Genomic DNA, 19222 nt, shown 5'->3' on the forward strand with positions numbered 1-19222 from the left:
ACTGAATCTGTGAAACCGAGAGCTCGGAAGCTTTATGACAAACTTCTGACCAAAAAAATGGGGTGTGTTATCATGGATGACGAAACCTACATAAAATTGGACTATAAGACTCTGCCAGGACCGCAATTTTATACATCACCGAAGGGAAAGGATGTCCCTGGACCAGTGAAAGCCATTTACACCGAAAAATTCGGCAAGAAGATAATGGTTTGGCAGGCCATTTGTGAATGTGGGAAAATATCTCGTCCATTCATTACGAATGACACAATGAATGGTAAAATTTACGTGAAAGAGTGTTTGCAGAAAAGGTTGTTACCCATGGTTAAGCAGCATAACAATCCTCCCATCTTTTGGCCCGATCTTGCTTCCTGCCATTACTCTAAGGATGCACTAGGGTGGTATAAATCAAATAATGTCACATGTGTCCCAAAGGAGATGAATCCTCCAAACTGCCCTGAAATTCGCCCTATTGAAACTTTTTGGGCTTTGACAAAGGCAAAGCTGAGAAAATATGTCAAACCAGCGGACAATGTTGAAAAATTTAAAAAAGATTGGCTTAAAGTGGTAAAAATGGTCGGAGAACACACTGTGCAAAAGCTTATGAGTAGTGTTAAGAGAAAAGTTAGAGAACTCGCGTATCCTACGAAAAATAATCCCAACTTGAATTGAAACTGGGAAGAAAACACTTATTATCTATATTTCAGAATAAAATAACCCGAAAAATCCTGAATTTTTTGTTTTATTCAAGAAAGAAGATGTATTTATAATTTTCGGAACAGTCTATACCACACAGGGATGCGAACTGAAATACTGGGACGAAATTTGTCCCTTTCCAAATGCTTATAGGTTGGTTGGTTTTCAACTGATCTTCATTCTTGCAGCAATCGATTGGAAAATTATACACGCATCTGCCCAAATGCAGAAAAATGTTGTTTGAATCTACGAACTATTGCACTATTGAAAATTGCCAAGCCTTGTGGAAATAAAAATAACGACCTCTGATTGGTCGCTTACTTGCTGTGAGTGTATGATATGGTATGATGTGTGTATGATATGGTATGATGTGTGTATGTGTGTATGATATGGTATGATGTGTGTATGTGTGTATGATATGGTATGATGTGTGTATGGTGTGATGATATGGTATGATGTGTGTGTGTATATGATATGATGTGTGTGTGTGTGTGTGTGTGTGTGTGTGTGTGTGTGTGTGATATGGTATGATGTGTACTGCCCTTCCAAGCATAGTTGTCCCAGCGTGCATAAGGTTATTATACTACTATGATTGGAACGGCAGTGTATGTGTCTGTATGATATGGTATGATGTGCGTGTGTCTATGATATGGTATGATTTGTGTGTGTGTGTGCTGTGTATGGTTTTTAACTCGGCACCTTCTGCTAACTGCTGAATCCGGTTGACGCAATTCACAACCCTTCATTAGTAGACATTATAACTCATTACCCAAGTAAAAAGGGTTTATCAAAGTTTTATAGCGCTCAATACAGCCAAAAAAGCGCTATAAAACTTTGATAAAACCAGTTGTGTTACTTGAAATTTGATCGATATTTCTATCGAAGGATCATCTTGATTCAATCAACATAGAGTCTAATGGCCTTGACACAACATGGCTTTTGATTCCTCGGCAACCGAAAACAGGGCAGTGCGCTTTCTACTTTACTGAATAAAAGAACAAACAAATCCTCTTCCTCTGATAAAAATAACTGAATCGAGGGTTAATAGACAAAGCGTGACTTCGCATTTCCCCGAACGTTAATTTACTTCAGCACCGAGGGAATTAAAACAAACGAGCAAAAATCAAGCAACATTATACAACAGAAGCCACACTAAGGACGTCTTGCTTTCCTCGAGAAATCCATCGGATTAGTAAAAGTAGGTATTAAAATCTCGCCCGACTTTAAACTCTAATGGAATCACCTTACAAGCAGCCGCATGCTTTAGGTGACTTCACGTGAAGAGATGACGAGTTTCATGTGAAGTGACCGTTGTCTTCAGGATGACAAAAGACGCCCTTCTCGGCAGACGCTTAGAGCTTCATAATGCGTTCGCCCCTGGTCACGGATTGCTGGGAATCTCGATCTAGCCTCAAAATCAAATAATTATTAAATGATGATTAACACGCGCTTTTGCATCGCGTTCACCTCTGCTTCATGTTTTTTTTTTTTTTTTTGGTAATCGCCCATCACGGCGCTGCGGTTTGTAAGTCAAATCCGTCCGAAAGCAAAGCCTTAGCCAATATTGGCGACCGACCGCACCAAAGTGTACAGAAATAACACCACAAATTCGCTCTTTGATCACACCACCCGCAAGCGAAAAGCAAATTTATTTACAATTATAATTATTATGATTGAGCATGGACTTGGATGATTTTCTATTCTGTGAGGAGTTGAACGTAGAAACGAATAATGAGCTTAATAGCAGCGCTCGCGTGGGTTGAACATAATGTGGCGATTGTTCGACAGCTGGAAGCGGTTGTTTGAGTGGAAATCATCATCATCAAATCGCCACGAGAAGCTTGATATACCCCTAGAAGCTAGTGCTAATAGCATAAGGAATTGGTTTCCAACCGAAACCATATAAATAAAAGGCACATCTACATACACGTGAAGCTGTGAGCGAATGAATAGCGATTATTTAAGATGAGGACCATGACCTACTTTTACGTTGGGTTGGCTCCGGTGCTGCTACTGTTGCCACCACTGCTGCTGCGGTTGATGCTCGACTGCAAATATTTATTCATTCGGTGCTGTATTTTTTGGCAAGGACTTTTCGGAAGCCAAAATTGCCCTATTGATCGAAGGCGCAAATAGAGACAGAGCAAGCAGAGCGGAAAAGTAAACTGCGATGAGAATTAATTTGCTGTGTTTTGGGATGGTTGACGGGAGTCTTAGGGGTCTCCGCCCAATGGGAGGCATCGGTTTTCAAGTGCAAAGCACACTCGGCTAACGCACAGCAGCGGAAAATAGAGATCAATCATCGACGTTTCTAGTAACGGTGCGACAGGTTGTGCCGGTTACTTGATAGGGCGATTAACGCGATTATTTGGCTGATCAACCACCAATTTTTATCGTGGTATAGGCGGTATCAAAACACTTAAGGAAAGCATGAAAATATGATGAATTGCAATAACAAAATTTAATATCTTCTAAATGAAGCGAAATTAATCGAGTTTGAGTTGTTTTTAAGCACATAGATCGCACATAACAAATGAATAACTACGCGTTTTATTGAAGACATTTTATCGTTAACGGTGCTCTTCTTTGCTCAAACTTAACACGCATTTGACAAAACAACTGGCGTTGGTATAGTTTGTTCTGCAGCCCTTTCATTAAATTTAGATTCAGATTTTGTTTTTATTCAAAACTAGCTGACCTGGCAAACTTCGTACCGCCGCCTTGAGTTTTTTTGACTATTGTATTGCAAAAACTGACATATCTAACTGCTGCTAAAAAACATACCTACGATATGTTTCGGCTCTGATTTGTTTTTTTTTTCAATCCTGCGCTCGTAAAATTTTACGTTTTTATTTCATTGAACATGATGAAGCACCTTTCAACCATAATCAAATCATTTTAATACATTTCTGAAAATGAACAGTCATTCTTTTAAATATTCTGAAGGAAATTATTACATTACTTTTTCAATTATTCGAAAGCTTGGCTTAATGCAAATATAGTGATACCCTTCTGCCTGGCCAATCTCACTGGAACAGATTTTTTTAAAAACTTCAGATTCTAAATAATTCAAGCTTAAAATTCGGAATATACGAAACATGTGAAAGTGGTCAAGGCGGTCCTAGCTACTAAATTCTATATATTCCACAATGTCGGGGTCCGAGTCACGTGAATATGCGACATAGAGCTGTCCATGTGAGAAGCATGAATACTCGGAGTTTATGCCACAAATTTTCAGTGACTGTCCTTGGGTTTTATCAATAGTCATCGCGAATGCGCGACGCACGGGAAATTGCAGACGTTTAAAATTTAACGGCAAATCGGTAGGAGTAATCGAGATACGCGGGATTATTACGACTTCTCCTTTGTAGTTTCCTGTCAGAATTGTCGCTTCAAGGACATTTGCCATCGGATAGTGGCAGCAGTGCATCTGTTCGGTGGTAAATTTGACCTTGAATCTATAAAGCAGTAGTATTTGAAAATATTTGATTAGCAATTTTCTCTCAATTGAGTGTTTAAGTTATTATACTTAATTTTTCTTTTGTTCAAGACTCGTTTAAAGACTATGGAAACTAAGTGAGTAACTGACGATTTTGAGATATATGGGGTGTCGGACGTCGTGCATTTCGAGCTCGTCTTGTTCTTAACCGATCAACTTCCCTTCGGGTCTCGTATATTTCCTAACTTTTTAATATTCTATCTTCAGTGTTGCGGAGCCTGATACTTTTATTGACCTGCTACTACTCGTGTCTTAACTCGCAAAACTGGAACAAAAACAACGAATTTAATTTTAATTCAACGGCATGTTGAGTATTTGAACATTCCACTTACAACAACCTCATATGAACAAAAAACACTTCGACCACAGCAGAAATTTGTCAAAGTCAACTGGAAGATATGCAAGAATTAGTTTGATCATGTAGAGTAGGGAACATTCCTTTCATAAAATACCCTTAGCGGCACCTTCGTTAGGAAGCATTCCCATTACATGTGGAAGAAAATTATTCGAAACCAACTGAAACCAGTATGAATACTCCTCAAAATTCTTGCAAAAACACATTATTATTTTTAATCTATTATGTTTATTACGTACCGACAGTGTCTTCTTCTTTCTTGAAAACCAGTCACAGCACAAATAAAAAAAACCGACGTTGAATTTAAGTGGGCTCAACAGAAACCAATACGAAAATCACATATAACTATTCCATAAAATATTTAAAAAAATGAAGGCTATCGTTTAAGTACGCCCCGGTAATGAAAACTTGTTTCGAATTTTTCCGATCAAAGGCAACAAAAAATCGTTACTCACTAAAACTCACAGAAAACCTCTCAGAATCTCAGAAGGGCGGGAAATATCAAGGGTTGGTTTTTAACGTTTTATAACTTTTCCAGTTGATTTTCGTTATTGCCATGGCATAGTGACAATATGGTTTTGTCCTGAACAAAAATTCTCGCAAAACCTAATTGCCAACCATTTTTCGGGTTTATTTTTTTTTTTTTTTTCAAACATACATGATACCAATTGTTTTTCACGTGACCATGTGACATAAAGCTGTTTATGCGAGAATATGCATGTTTTAGGTTTAATGCCACCAGTTATCAGGGCTTTGGGCATTATCGAATATCACCCAACTGCGGAGCGCGAAGGTACATACAGACGTTTGAAATTCAATGGTAAATTGGTAGGTAATATCTGGATACACGGAACTTCGAAATTTTCGCTTCAATGACATTAATATTTCATCTGCTTTTGAGGCAGATCTGCTGCCTAAGCACAGTGCAATTGACGCTCCGCAACATGATAGTTTTCAATTCAACATTCAACAATTAATTGTAAATCCAGAGATTTGTAGGAACACAATAGAGCCTATTTAACGAAACATGAACAGAGATCAATGTTTTTTGAGAAGCAAAAACTACACGTTCCTTTTACCAGCTAACAGAATCATTGTAGCATGAGCAAATGTCAAAAATCTAAGTCAGTGTGCACTTTAGAGAAAATTGAACAGATTGATTAGATCCGAGCAATGGTAAATTAAATCATCGCACATGTAGTGTTATTCTTGTTCTTTCTTTTCATTTATCAAATAAATAAAACGATTATATGCAACTTTGCTCAAATAAGCCAGAAATTTGATTTACATTATTAAGTATATGCCCTTGAATAAAATCAAAGCCATGTTGAGAGTTTTCACACGCATGTCGAGTTTGCTGCTACCACGCTATAGCGCTTTTGCATAGAAAAGGTGTAGTAGGCAACGAAAACGAATATCACCTGATACGTAAATCAATAACAGGTGCTTGTTTGCTCAACTACGACGCCTCAATAACGACGCTACAACAACTTGTCTACCGGTCATAGCCTACAATCATAGTAATCTAATGACGTTGTTCTTGGAGTAAAAGGCGGGAAAAACCGAAAATATATTTCAATTTTTTTCTAACTTTATCAGTTGATTACTGTTATTTTTATGGCCTATTAACTCGTCGAAGATGAAGACAAAACAAACACAAAAAGAATCATTCAAATCCGTTGATTCTACTTCGAGTGAAACGCCGTTATACAGACACCAACTTATTTTTATTTAATAGAAGAAGAAGATGGAGATTTAACATTTTGCGTAATTGCAGAAGAATGGCTGTTCCAAATTAAAATTTTCAACAATCAACTGTTCAATTAAAATCGACTAGGCCAATGAAAAGGCGCCATCTTTTCTACGACCCAAAATGTTAAACAACATTATGGGACCATGGTGGGTTGAGAAGGGAAACGGTGCTTTATCAATAATAAAAATAATGTTTGCTTCAGGTATCTTGAAAAATGTCTGTTGACATTCGTAATTACGACAATTTCTTTGAATAGCTGCCCCTTTATGGGTAATAAAACAAAGATATTGTTAAAGTATCCAATAAACTCCATTTAAACTCGTTCTAGAGTATATGTCTTAAAAAATATAACACCAGTCAACAAAGGCTTCGCCCCAGAGCTTAAATTGAAAATAAATAGAAGATAACAGCTTTTGAACCATTCATTCATGTGAATTTTGCTGCTTCTGGCCAGGTTGGAAGTAGTGCTGGGACTTTTAACCGGATATACTCGTGATCCGGTTATCCGAAGCTCAGATCACGGATGGGTAAACGAATACTATCCGGATACTCGGATATCCGGAAACGGACAATCGTATAGTCGGATATTCGGCTATATTTACTATCCGGATATCCGCGATTTCTTTTCTGTCTTCGAAGCCCGGCCAAACGAAACGTAACACGAAAAATGGCTTTTTTCACAATCCCCCACCACCTCGTAAGTAATTATTTACATAACTCTCTTCAAACTATCTACGGATACAAAATCCGGGTATCCGGATATTCGACTATCCGGAAATCCGGATAACCTGTCGGATAATATCCGGATATCCGGTTGATCCGGATTTTGGATATTTCTCGAATATTCGATGCCGGATATCTGGATAGTTTTCAAAAACTTATATGAAGTTTTCCCATAGTCAAACGTAGAAGCGACGAGCCCGGCAGCAATGGCTCTGCGGCCTTTCGAGGCACCTTCAAGCTTACCAGGGGCATAATAACGCACAGGAACGGTTTAAAAATATAATCTTTTTTTTTTTTGAGTTCGAGGTCTACGGCAACTTTTTCTTTGCTTTTATCGGCCAGATTATCATCTTTGGACCGCTCAGGCTTTGAAAAATTACCAATAGAAGCATTTTTTATTTGATTTCATTTTAGAAATCTGTCATAGTTTTATTGAAGTTTTTTTTTTTTGATCTAATCTAATTAAAAACGATCTGCAAAAAAACTCAACTGACTATTTTAATAGTAGCGTTTTAGCAGATGTTGAAAAATTGTGGCTAGGTGTGCTTCCTATGTATAAAATGAATGTATAAATTCATTTTATACATAGGAAGCACACCTAGAAACACCCCAATGCAGAGGCCTACTCCCAGAACGACCACATGCTGTTTGATGGCTGGCACTTTTCAAACGTCATCGATGTGCGGTCTTTTCGGGCGACAAACGTCGATTCAGATCATTGCCTCGTGGTAGGCAAGATTCGCGACCAGCTGGCCAACATATTTAAATCGAGATCGAAGAGAGGCCATCAGCAGAAGAAGTCCGAGTGAACTTGGAAAGTTGATGGACGGATTAATGAACCAGTTGAAATGGGCCTGAACGACCAGTGGAAGCATAGAGTGTCTAGAAGTGACGAAAGAAAAGAACCGAGCCTACACTAACACATTAGTAGTAGCAAATCGTGTGACGCATCAGATGCGGGAGAAATACCACTAAGCTACAACTGTCGGAAAGAGACTTCATTGCCGTAAAAACGAGTACGTATGGTAGCGGAGAATCGATTCAACAGTCACTATACAAGGAGCTTCCATAGAACGATTAATGAAATCAGGAACCGGATCGTGCTTGTTTCTGCGATGTATAACGACAGGAAAGAGAACCTGATTACTGACAAGTCGTAGGTGGCCAACCGTTGGAAACAACACCTCAAAGTGGTGTCGAGCGGCGAGGAAGGTAGGAAAGTCGTCGAGGAGAACAGGAGAGAAATTAGGGGGGGATAGACAACCTGTAGATCCGCTAACCTTAGACGAGGTTGAAAATGCTTGCACAGAGCTGAAGAACCACAAAGCCGCTGGAAAGGATGGCTTACCAACCGGACTTTTCAAAGTCGGGAGCGAGTGGCTGTATAGTATTCATAAGATAAGCTGGTCTGATGAGAAACTACCTACGAACTCATATGCCGTATCTATAGAACGAGACACAGATATAACAGATATGATAACCCTCCTCAACTCCGCATACAAAATTCTTTGCCGTATTCTGTTCCATAGACTGAGGCCAGGAAGCCTTTGCTGGTAAATACCAGTGCGGTTTTTGAGCTGGACATTCTACAAAAGATCAGATGTTCACCTCAAGACAGATCCTCGAAAAGTTTTAAAAACACAACTTCACAAATCATCTGTTTATAGACTTTACACCTGCGTACGATTCAGTGAAACGCAACGAGTGGTGGCATATTGCTTTCAGAAGTATGCGTGTTCAAAGAACGGTACTCCGCAACGTCGAAAACGGACATCGTGTAGCACTTTGTGAACGCCGGCTACGCCACAATCAGAGCATTGAATGAAAGCCCGCTTCCGGACATCCGACGACCCTGAGCGACAAGAAGCTCCAAAGAATGCTGCAGAGGAAGACCGAGTGAAAAGGGCCGGCGGGAGGTCGGTGCAACCGGCCAACAGTGAAAAAGTACCATAGACATACATAGTAGGAAGCGGCAGTTCCGTCCACTGGTCTCGGAGTTGGAGGCAATGACGCAGCGGCAGTGACTGAATGAGATGATTAAGACGATTTTCCCGGCGAACGGCAACGACTGGCAGGGCACTTCGTATTTTGCTTTCCCCACGAAAGAAATGCGCTCCGAGATGAAGTTCATTTCATACACCAAGTTCCCCAAGAAGGTGCTGCTGTGGCTAACAATCACCGAGAAAGGGAGTCAAAACCGCTTTTCATTCGCTCCGGACTGGCCGCGAACGAGGAAATTTATAGTACGAAGTGCCTGTCGCAAGTTGCATGGTCCTTCAAGAAATACCACAAGAGCGAAGACGCGGTGTTCTGGTCATTCTGGCGTCGGCCCACCACAACTCGAAACGATCGTTGAAGGAAATGAAGCGGCTGAATATCGATGTGGTACCCAAGTCGGCGAACCTGCTCAACGTCCCCCAGCTGCGCCCCATCGAGAATTTCTGGGCAAACCTGAACAACAACGCTCTACATGACGCCGATCCACCCGCTGGTGGTCTACGGACATGGATTGTGGACGTGGGCAAGCTTTTGTGGAGTACTATCATGCGATCAACACTCGGTGGCAAACTAGAAAATGGGTGTGGCACAAGCGCTTGAATCACGAGCTGTACGAAGTATACAAACACGCTGATATAATGTCAGGGTAATAAATCGCGGCAGGTTACAGCTTGCCACGTAGTACATATCATGGATGAGCGACTAGCGAAGATTAAACTCAGCAAAGACCCAGATAGAAGCCGACGACTTCAAAGCCTTGGGACGTGTTGGATGTGTGCTGTCGATGAGGATGTCCGAGCAGCGTGTGTAAGGGGCGACTGAAAGGAGCAGCCCAAGACTGAGGTTTATGAAGGCGTATTCTGGAATCGGCATCGGATCTCTATGATCTGTCGCCTTGAAAGTAAAGTAAGTAAGATTTCAATGCAATCAACCGTTTTAGTTGCGTAATAGGGTATCGGCTCTGTTATCGTCAGGTTTGTCCTATTATTGTCAGGGGGGTGAATGATATCGTAGATCGTCAATTTTTTTTCATGATGGTTCTTCATTTTTTTTCCTGTATGGACTTGTTCACTGCGACCAGAATTGTTGATCTATTTTGAGATATGCCCGGGTGTCTGCTGTATCAATACGGCTATTGAGAAGTGGCATGCTTATTATTATTTATTATCAGTGCTTGTGCGTAATGGTGTTACCCTTCCTCTTACACGCTTACGCTTCATATTGCATAGCAGGGATGTTATGGATGTAATGTTTTAGACATCTGCAGATGCGGATATGTAATTACGGATGCAGATTTAGATACGAATGTTAATTTTCATGTGGATGTTTCGCATTTGCGGATATCCGTAGCATCCCTTGTGTTTTCAGTCATTTGTCAGTAATTTTTTCTAGTTGTCAGTCATTTTTTCTAGTAAATAAACGTTGACTAATCAGTTCAATCGAATTTCGCGCTTCAACAAGGATTGACCATTTTCAATAATATAGTAAGTTGCTTGTCATGGTTCGTGCTTGACAATTTATAAATTTTGAGATGAAATTTTTTCGGATGTCGTGCTCATGACTAAAGGATATGATAAATCAGTACGTTCTGAGACACGGAAATAAAGTAAAATTTATAACTTTTTCAAATTTAAAAATGTAAATTAGCTCAAGAGAAAACATTAACGCTTTAATCATCAAGTTTTTATTTCATCCTGAAAAGGACAATTTGTTGTTCAATTTAGTATCGGATAAGATGCCGATTACATCTTTGCGTTATCACTGACAGTGCGAACAAAGTATTCGTTGTGATAAAGTGAACAGTGAAATGTTGATATAACACTCAAACCTAGACGGCTCACGTGTTGTCAAAATGAGTCAACTTTTCATTGAATCCATTTACTAGTGCACTGGTATCCACTGCACTGCTAATGCTGCTGCTGAGGGAGGACGACTGCTGTTGTCGCTGTCTAGAACTATTATGAGCGGCTTCGACTGAAACAGGCTCTTATATTGGGATGAAAAACTTATCGATAGTTATCGATAGGAGCAAGAAATCATCGATAACTATCGATAGCCTTATCGGTCGATATTTTCCAACCTTACCCTTATATGTACTGACAAAAAGCACATTTCAAATTGCAAGGTCTATGTTTCTGTCGACTGTGCTTGGGAAGCAATCATGTTAACGACCGATCGATCGATCGAATTTTGCGCTTCAACAAGGATTGACCATTTTCAATAATATAGTGAGTTGCTTGTCATGATTGGGGCTTGTTTTTAAATTTTGATTATGCGAAAAATTGATTTTTATGCAGATAATGAAAGTTTCGGCTGTCTTGTTCATGACTGAATGAAGAGATAATTTAGTACGTTCTGAGACACGGAGATGAAGTAAAATTTATAACTTTTGCAAATTTAAAAATGTGAATTAACTCATTAGAAAATATTAACTCTTCAATCAAGTTTTTATTTCATCCTGAAAAGGACAATTTGTTGTTCATTTTAGTATCGGATAAGATGCCGATCACATCTTTGCGTTATCACTGACAATGCGAATAAAGTATTCCTTGTGATAAAATAAACAGTGAAAAGCTGATTTAACACTCAAAACTAAAAGGCTCACGTGTGTCAAAATGAGTCAACTATTGCACAGAGACTGCATTTAACTAAAGTGCTTCAGTTCATCAGCCGCTATCGATGCTGAGATCCGCTGTAACTAGTGCGCTATCCATAGCCATGCCACAGTTGTGGCCGCTATACGCTGCCATTGGTATCCACTGTCCCTGCATCAGCTGGCCCAGCTGCTATCGTTGCTGGAATCCGCTGCAACTAGTGCGCTATCCATTGCTACGCCACATCTGTGGCCGCTTTCCGCCATCGCTTATATCCACTGCACTGCTAGTGCGGCTGCTGAGGGAGGACGACTGCTGTTGTCGCTGTCTAGAGCTATTATGAGCGGCTTCGGCTGAAACAGGCTCTTATATAGGCCAAATAGCATGTTTTCAATTGCAAGGTATATGATTCTGTCGACCGTGCTTGGGAAGCAATCATATAACGACCAATCAGAGATCGAATTTTTCGTTTTGACGAGACTTAACAATTTTCAATAGTACAATAGTGTGAATAATAAAATTACATTTATCTTCTTTTGGGTAGAATCTTAGAAGATTTTTCAATCTATTGCTGCAAGAACGAAGGAAATCGAATCGAATACTAACCGATTTATTGGCATTTGAAATTGGACATATTTTTCCCTTTTTTCGATTTTAGATTTTCATTTCACATCCCTATGTAGCCGAACTTCCTGAGAGAAGTATTCTACTTCAAAATTCTACAAAATTTTATGAAGCGATATTTTTTCTTAACATCCGCATGGTATGACGCGAATGCAAATGCGAATGTTTCGCATTCACGGATGCAGATGCGGATATCCGTAACATCCCCATTGCAGAGCATTACACAATATGATCAGTAGGGTGGGGCAAAGTGATCGATTTTCCAGAACCAAGTTTTTTTGGTTCCTTTTGGGACCCAAAGAACCCTAAACTTACCGGAAGTCGCTTGGTTTTGTCTCCGCTTGGTGCATTGCATTTCAAATTTGTATGAAAATTTATATGGGAAAACCTACTTTTTTGTATTTACCTTTCTAGAGAGCTCAATAATGATCTAATAATGCACTACATTATGTTAAAGTATAGTATTTTAGATGCCTAACAACTTTGCAGAAGACACTGAAGAACTAGGATGTTTCTAAGAAGAGCTACATAGTTGTTCAAAGTTGAATATGTCGATTTACATTTGCCAACATTACCAATGTACCGGCGCCAGTAGGATTCCCATCAGAAATAACCTGTCGTAGCGAGTTTATACACTCAGCTGGATCAAGCAAACAAATTTAGGTCAATATTCTAGACGTGGGTAGAATCTACAGCGTGTTTCAGAGGTTACTTCTAATGGAAATCTGACTAACGCCGGTACACTTGCAGTGTTGGCAGAAAAAATGATTTGCAGCATAAATTTCGACATAATTAACTTTAAACGGCTCTAGAATTTTTGGGGACACCCTAGCTCTTTAGTGTCTTCGGTCAACTTATTAGGCATCAAAAACTACCATTTAAAGTCATGAAACCCATGTTTTGATGCATTTTGAGCTCTTTAGAATGGAAAATACAAAAAAGTTGGTTTTTCATACAAATTTTCATATAAATTTTATATGCAATGCGCCAAGCGGAGATAAGACCAAGCGACTTCCGATAAATTCAGGATTGTTTGGGGCTCCAAATAGAACAAAAAACTTGGTTCTGGCTTTCTGCTATAAAGTTTCTTTTTTCCATATAACGATTCCTCACCCTAATGATCAGTATAGCATATAGCACTTGCAATCATTTCTTCAAAAAAAAAAATATTGCTTTGTGTCCGTTTTATTTTAATAATTCTTATTTTTTTCTTGTGTGTTTCACTGAAGTAATCATGGAGGCAAACAAGTGGAGAAACCTGAGAAATCAAGGAATATTAGAGAATTAACTTTTCGATCAGAAAATATCGTGTATAATGCAAAACAATCAGAGAAAATTTTTTACCGAATACGATACTTTTTTGAACGGATTTATTTCATATCTGATCGAATTCTTATCCACTGGGATTTAAGAGAAGCGGTCATCTAAGTTGCGCATTATACGTATTGAATGCTAAGAAATATCTGGGGAAATTAGTTCATATTTCAAGGAATGTCATAGAAAATCATGGAATTTATTTTTAAAACTTTTTCGCCACTTTACTAATTTAAAGCTTTTTTGGCCTCATACGAAATCAATTAGGTTGCAGTATACAGCAAGCCATGCAGATATTTTGTGCTATATGTGCTATAATACCGAAGAAGCATAAAATACCAGAGTCTGTTATAAAAATCTGAATCAGATATGTGTGTACTATGAAATAGCTTGATTATGAGACATAAAAAATAGCTAGAATAGTATTCTGTTCAAACTTTAACGAAATACAGACCATCATTTATGATACTCTTAACTATATACTCTAGAGGTTTTATTATGTGCTTGCGAAATCTACAATTGAACTTTTATAATATTAGACAAATTTTATTTCAATCAAAAACTCTATTGCTTTTCAATCTTTACTTAGCTTCTATTTTTCTATTTTTAACATAAGATACCATTTATGTGACTTCTGTATTACGTTCTCTAGTGACAAATTCTCGTTATATGAGTAACAAATTCTATTACAGTTTTGAAAATACGTTATAAAAACAACAACAAAAATTTACTGCTTTTTGTGCAACTTAAGCAACGATATTGTTACTTCGAGGTGCAATTTATACAAAACTTGTTTTCATAATGTTACCGAGAAACTCCTTCAATTGGTTTCTCCTAATTATGCGAAAAATTTATTTCCAGAGACCCGATATCGACCCTTACTAATAGTACTGACGTGCCGCCGCCAGCTCGCTGCCGTCCAGCTTGATGATGCGCGGACAAACGCACCTAATAATTAGCCGGCCACCGCGAGCGATTTCGCGAGAGCACTGCGGCGGAATCCAGCAAAGGCGGCCAGGCCAGCACAGACCAACACAGAGGACAAGAAAAACCACGAAGGAGCCGAGAAGGGAAGCTTAATGCAGAGATCAAATAGTGTCAGCATTCGGGGCGCCAAGGAAAATCGATATCCCTATGTGTCTGCCGTTTCCTCCTCGCGCGCGCACACACATACGCGGGTTCGGGTGCAGCTCCCTACCTTTGGGGCCATCACACACAGAAGAGCACAGCGATCATATTATAATCAGACCTTTCCGCTGCTGCAAGCTGTTGGTATTCGTACTATCTATCTGTGTGGAGTACTTCACAGAGATGAGAAACACAATCCGTCCTTAGGCGGATATTTGTTGATGTATATTTGCTGTATCTTCTTTATTCGCGAAACATAAGATTTTTGCTAGCGGCTTTAAGGTCACAATCATTCATCAAATTCCAGCAGAAGATGACAAAAGCCTATAGCAAGTTTTTCACCTTTACAGAGTGCAGAATGAAGTAACAGTAGGAAGAAAGCGAACGAGAGAACCGAGAATGATTTCAATGGAGAATGAGTGCCATTTGTAAGGACAAAAGCTTCAATTTAGCTCTTTCTCGCTCTTTTTCTCTCTATATCTCTTACGGGCGAGCAGAAATATTATACGCGCATGGAAAAATCGATAATTTTCGAGAACAAAAAAGGATGTCCATTTTAATGCTTTGCATAGAGAGAAGAAAAATTTTCATTTGTTGAGACCCGAATACCCTTGTGAGGGTCCTTTCGGTTCAGGGCAAATGAAAACTCGAGGAATGAGCTGCGACATAAGCTTTTCAAGCAATGGATTAAGGCTGCAAAAGTTTTAAGCAAAAAGCTCACAAGTTCGAGTTCGTCATTTCACCATTCACAAAGCTAAAAGTAGAGAGGCAGTAATAACTTAAAGGACATGTTACCGTCAAATTGGGCTCTGCTCTGTACTCCGATGATGATGGTAAGGAAAAACTGGACTCGAGGTCTAACGCTATTGATCGATGAAGGTTTTTAGGCGTGGGTCACAGTATCCACACACAAACAAAAAATCACTCTATCACTGGTTCGATTTCGAAAACTACGTAAAAACACACAGGACTTTTTTCACCTGCTATCTTTTCCGCATTTTGGCTTTACTATACCCGAAAGCAATACACTTTTTCTTGCGAACACTACCTAGTGTTCCCGAAATCGATTTTTCAACAAATTTTTGCTTTTTCTGCTCACTTCTCCTCTATTTTCTTTCTCAAATTTCTACGCACTTTACAAAATATCTACTGTGTCGATGAATCTTAGATAAGCATTAAATATCTACAACTGTAAAATTTTAATAGAAAAAAAAAACAAACTTTGCTTTAGATAAATTAAAACGAAAGAAGCAACAGCAAACTTCAAAATGATTCACTAGATTCTGCCTAAAACATTTCACAGTATTTTTCTTTTGGCAAAGCAGCTGAAACGAAAGCATTGTATCCGCAGGGTATCCAACTATGGCGCTCTTCCCCGCCTTGTCCTTCATCCCGTTCTCGTTCCGTAGTAAAATTACATAAAAGCAGCGGTCGTAGCGATTTTTCACAAAGCGGGCAACCAAGAAAAATTAACTCAAATAGGACTTCTGTGTACAGTATAAAAAGCAGCAACTTAGGCAATCCAAATTTTCTGCCTTTCTGGAACGGATTTTTTCCTTCGCGAAATTACGGAGTAGCAAAAAGAAGCAGCAGTAGCAGAAAGTATATCCATTGGCTGGGGCATTGGCAAGCTGACGCGAGGCACAAGAAAATTGCCACCCAAAAGTGAGTGGCTTTTTTGCTTAGAAATGCAGAAAAATTCGAAAGGCGATTTCTATTCTCGGGCTCACACGTACGCACGGCTAGAACACTGGGTTTTGAAAAGAAATTGCGAGTCAATTTTCTCGACAAATTTGTAAGTAGTTCTGTTCTTCTGTCACACGGTTTTCTCCTCGCGCACACACACACTTTTTCACTGCGGAAAACTCCAATTCAAGTTTTTGTATCTTCCCAAAAAACTGTTAGCTCTTCTTTTCCTACAGCCAAACGATTTGAAACAGTTTACTTGAAGGATTCTATCTGTTTCTATCCTTCTGTCTCTACTGCTTCTTGTTCACAAAAAAAGAACTTTTTTCTGTATGGCGTAAGAACGAAGTTTTGCCCGACCCGTTCTCGTTCGTGGCTCGTATGAACTGCAACCCGCAACGCGGCGACACCATTGCTCTTGCTGGAAAATTTGCCCTTTCTGTAGTGAGTACGAGTGGCCTCTCATCTGAGAGAGCTTTTTCGGTGGAGATGGAAATCCTTTTCAACACGCACAAGTGCTACCACGTGCGCCTACATATATACGTTACTCACTGTCGATACGATACCCTTCACAAGTCACCTCGTAGAGTTATTTCTCGTAGCAACTTGAACTTGCATTTCCCTATTAGTCTCTTTCTTCGTGATATATCCTTAATATTTTCAGTGGTTCAATAACTATCACTTCACTCTAAAACACGTTCTTATGACGTTCAATGGCAAGACAACCCGAATTCGAACTGACACTGCCGAATGAACATCGCCAACTGAACTCCAACCTGTCAGTTGAAACCCCGATAGCAGGGAAGGACAGAACTCAACGAGCGCTTAGAGCGCGAGTTCCATCAGTTTACAAAACTGTCAACACAAATGGCACACATATGAGAAAGAGAAAAGCTTTCTAGTTTCGCCTCCCCTCGGTTAACCGATCCGGATGTTAAACAGAGACCCTGTACGTAACAACAAAACGCTCGAAAGCTTTGACAGTATGAACAACGACCAGAGGAAAAAGCTTCAAAAAGGGTGAGTTACGCGCGAGTGTGTGTATGTGCGTGCGCTCTGCTCCCATCAATGACAGCCGGAAAATGAGTCATGGACACTCTGTCCGCCGGCGGCAAGCACAAGAAAATAAGAATAAACAGGCGGCCAGAGAAACTGCAATGGGTAGCGAGCAGCGGCGCTGCTTTAGAATAGTGCACCGTGCGTCTCCACTGTATGTGGCAAACGGAGCCTCGCGCTTTTTTGTCCCATATTCTATGTGGAATGTGAAGTTATTGTATTACCAAAAAGGGATTATCTGAACGATATGGATTCTTCGGCCAAGCTGTTCAGCTTCACGGCACGCATCTGAATAATGAAGAATAAAAATATCAAAAGGCGACAATCGTGAAATTCTAATTGCTTTGTACTTTAATCCTTCATCTCCAAAATTCGACAAATACTAACAAAAGCTGTTATCTTTGTTGTGTGAATGTAGAACGATGAGATCTGTCAGAATTATATATTTAATGTACAATTAGTCAACGATTTAAGATTGATTTAAGATCACCTTTTCATTTGGTCATTGAAGCAAAAAAATAGATTTTTGTTGTATGTTCAAACTGTTGAAGCAAACTGTTCGATGCACTGTAAAATCAATGTAGAATAGAACAGCGAAAAACGAATGCGAAAGGTTGAGTACCGATCTGCGGAAGCGTTTATTTTAAAGTTGCATATCTGTTCTGTGCGTTAGGGCATATGCGTAGAGGGGTTTTTACTTCATAAAATAGGACCCTCTATCATCCCCCGGAGTACTCCCAATCAATCACCCAGTATAATTATGAAGTTGGTTCTGGATAAATACCAGTAAGTCGTTTTGTTGTTGATCGTAATAACATTTTTAAACATAATTGTTGACCATGCGACGCTACTCTGCTCGCCCTGAAGTGAATATTGGATAAGTTCATTATTATTTATTAACAAAACTAAAATCCAATTGCAAAAAAGTCATACGTCAATTTGATTTAATTTCTTCACAGAATTTTTACCTGCAGAAATAATTGAAACTAACTTGAATGAGATTAAATCATTTATTAAAAATTTCAAAAATATGAAAGCACCTGGTGACGATGGAATCTATAACATATTAGTCAAACATCTCCCTGAGAGCACAATGGAATTTTTGGTAAAAATTTTCAATTGCTGTTTCAAAATTGCATATTTTCCCAAATTATGGAAAAATGCAAAAATTACTCCAATTTCAAAGCCAGAGAAGAATCCAGCTGAGGTTTCAAGTTATCGACTATTAAGTTTGCTTTCTTCAATAAGTAAACTGTTTGAGAGAATTATTTTTAACAGAATGATGTCGCACATCAACGAACATTCAATTTTTGCAGATGAAAAGTTTGGATTTCGCCATGGGCTTTCCACTACTCATCAATTACTCAGAGTTACTAATATGATACGAGCTAATAAATCAGAAGGTTACTCCACTGTAGCTGCTCTTTTAGACATAGAAAAAGCATTCGACAGTGTTTGGCATAAAGGTTTGATTGCGAAATTGCAAATTTTTAATTTTCCAATTTTCCTAATCAAAATTTTAAAAAATTATCTTACTGATCGCCCAAGCAACAATTGAAACATGATTAAATAATAAATTGTAATCATTTGTTGCACTAATGAAATTCTGAGGTTTCAAGGAACATTATTTGTTCCTACGATGAAATTGTAAAGATACAAGCAACAACTAAAGTTGCATCGCTGCTTCAAAAATCTTTACACCAACAACGTAATTCGCGATATTGGATTTGTTGTTGAAACGTGGAAACGGCATTTGAAAACCTAACTTTCACTGGATAGACCTAGTGGGCGGAGCATAT

The 19222-nt window shown here is 39.0% G+C and overlaps 1 protein-coding gene across 50 annotated transcripts in view; it reads right to left on the reverse strand.

Moving 5' to 3' along the window:
• LOC129725357 (sodium channel protein para) overlaps positions 1 to 16771 on the reverse strand; it is a 167014-nt gene extending 150243 nt beyond the window's left edge. For 28 of the 50 annotated variants that reach the window (XM_055681112.1, XM_055681107.1, XM_055681101.1 and 25 more), the window contains exons 1-2: positions 16418 to 16771; positions 15477 to 15870 (exon numbers count right to left, since the gene is read on the reverse strand). The gene's annotated coding sequence lies outside the window, so the exon portion shown is untranslated. The remainder of the gene's footprint in view (positions 1 to 15476; positions 15871 to 16417) is intronic. The other 22 variants (XM_055681113.1, XM_055681110.1, XM_055681091.1 and 19 more) reach the window with 1 other exon arrangement.
• Between the last annotated feature and the right edge of the window lie 2451 nt (positions 16772 to 19222).

This window comes from Wyeomyia smithii, chromosome 2 (assembly GCF_029784165.1).
Source record: "Wyeomyia smithii strain HCP4-BCI-WySm-NY-G18 chromosome 2, ASM2978416v1, whole genome shotgun sequence".
Taxonomy (NCBI): Eukaryota; Metazoa; Arthropoda; class Insecta; order Diptera; family Culicidae; genus Wyeomyia; species Wyeomyia smithii.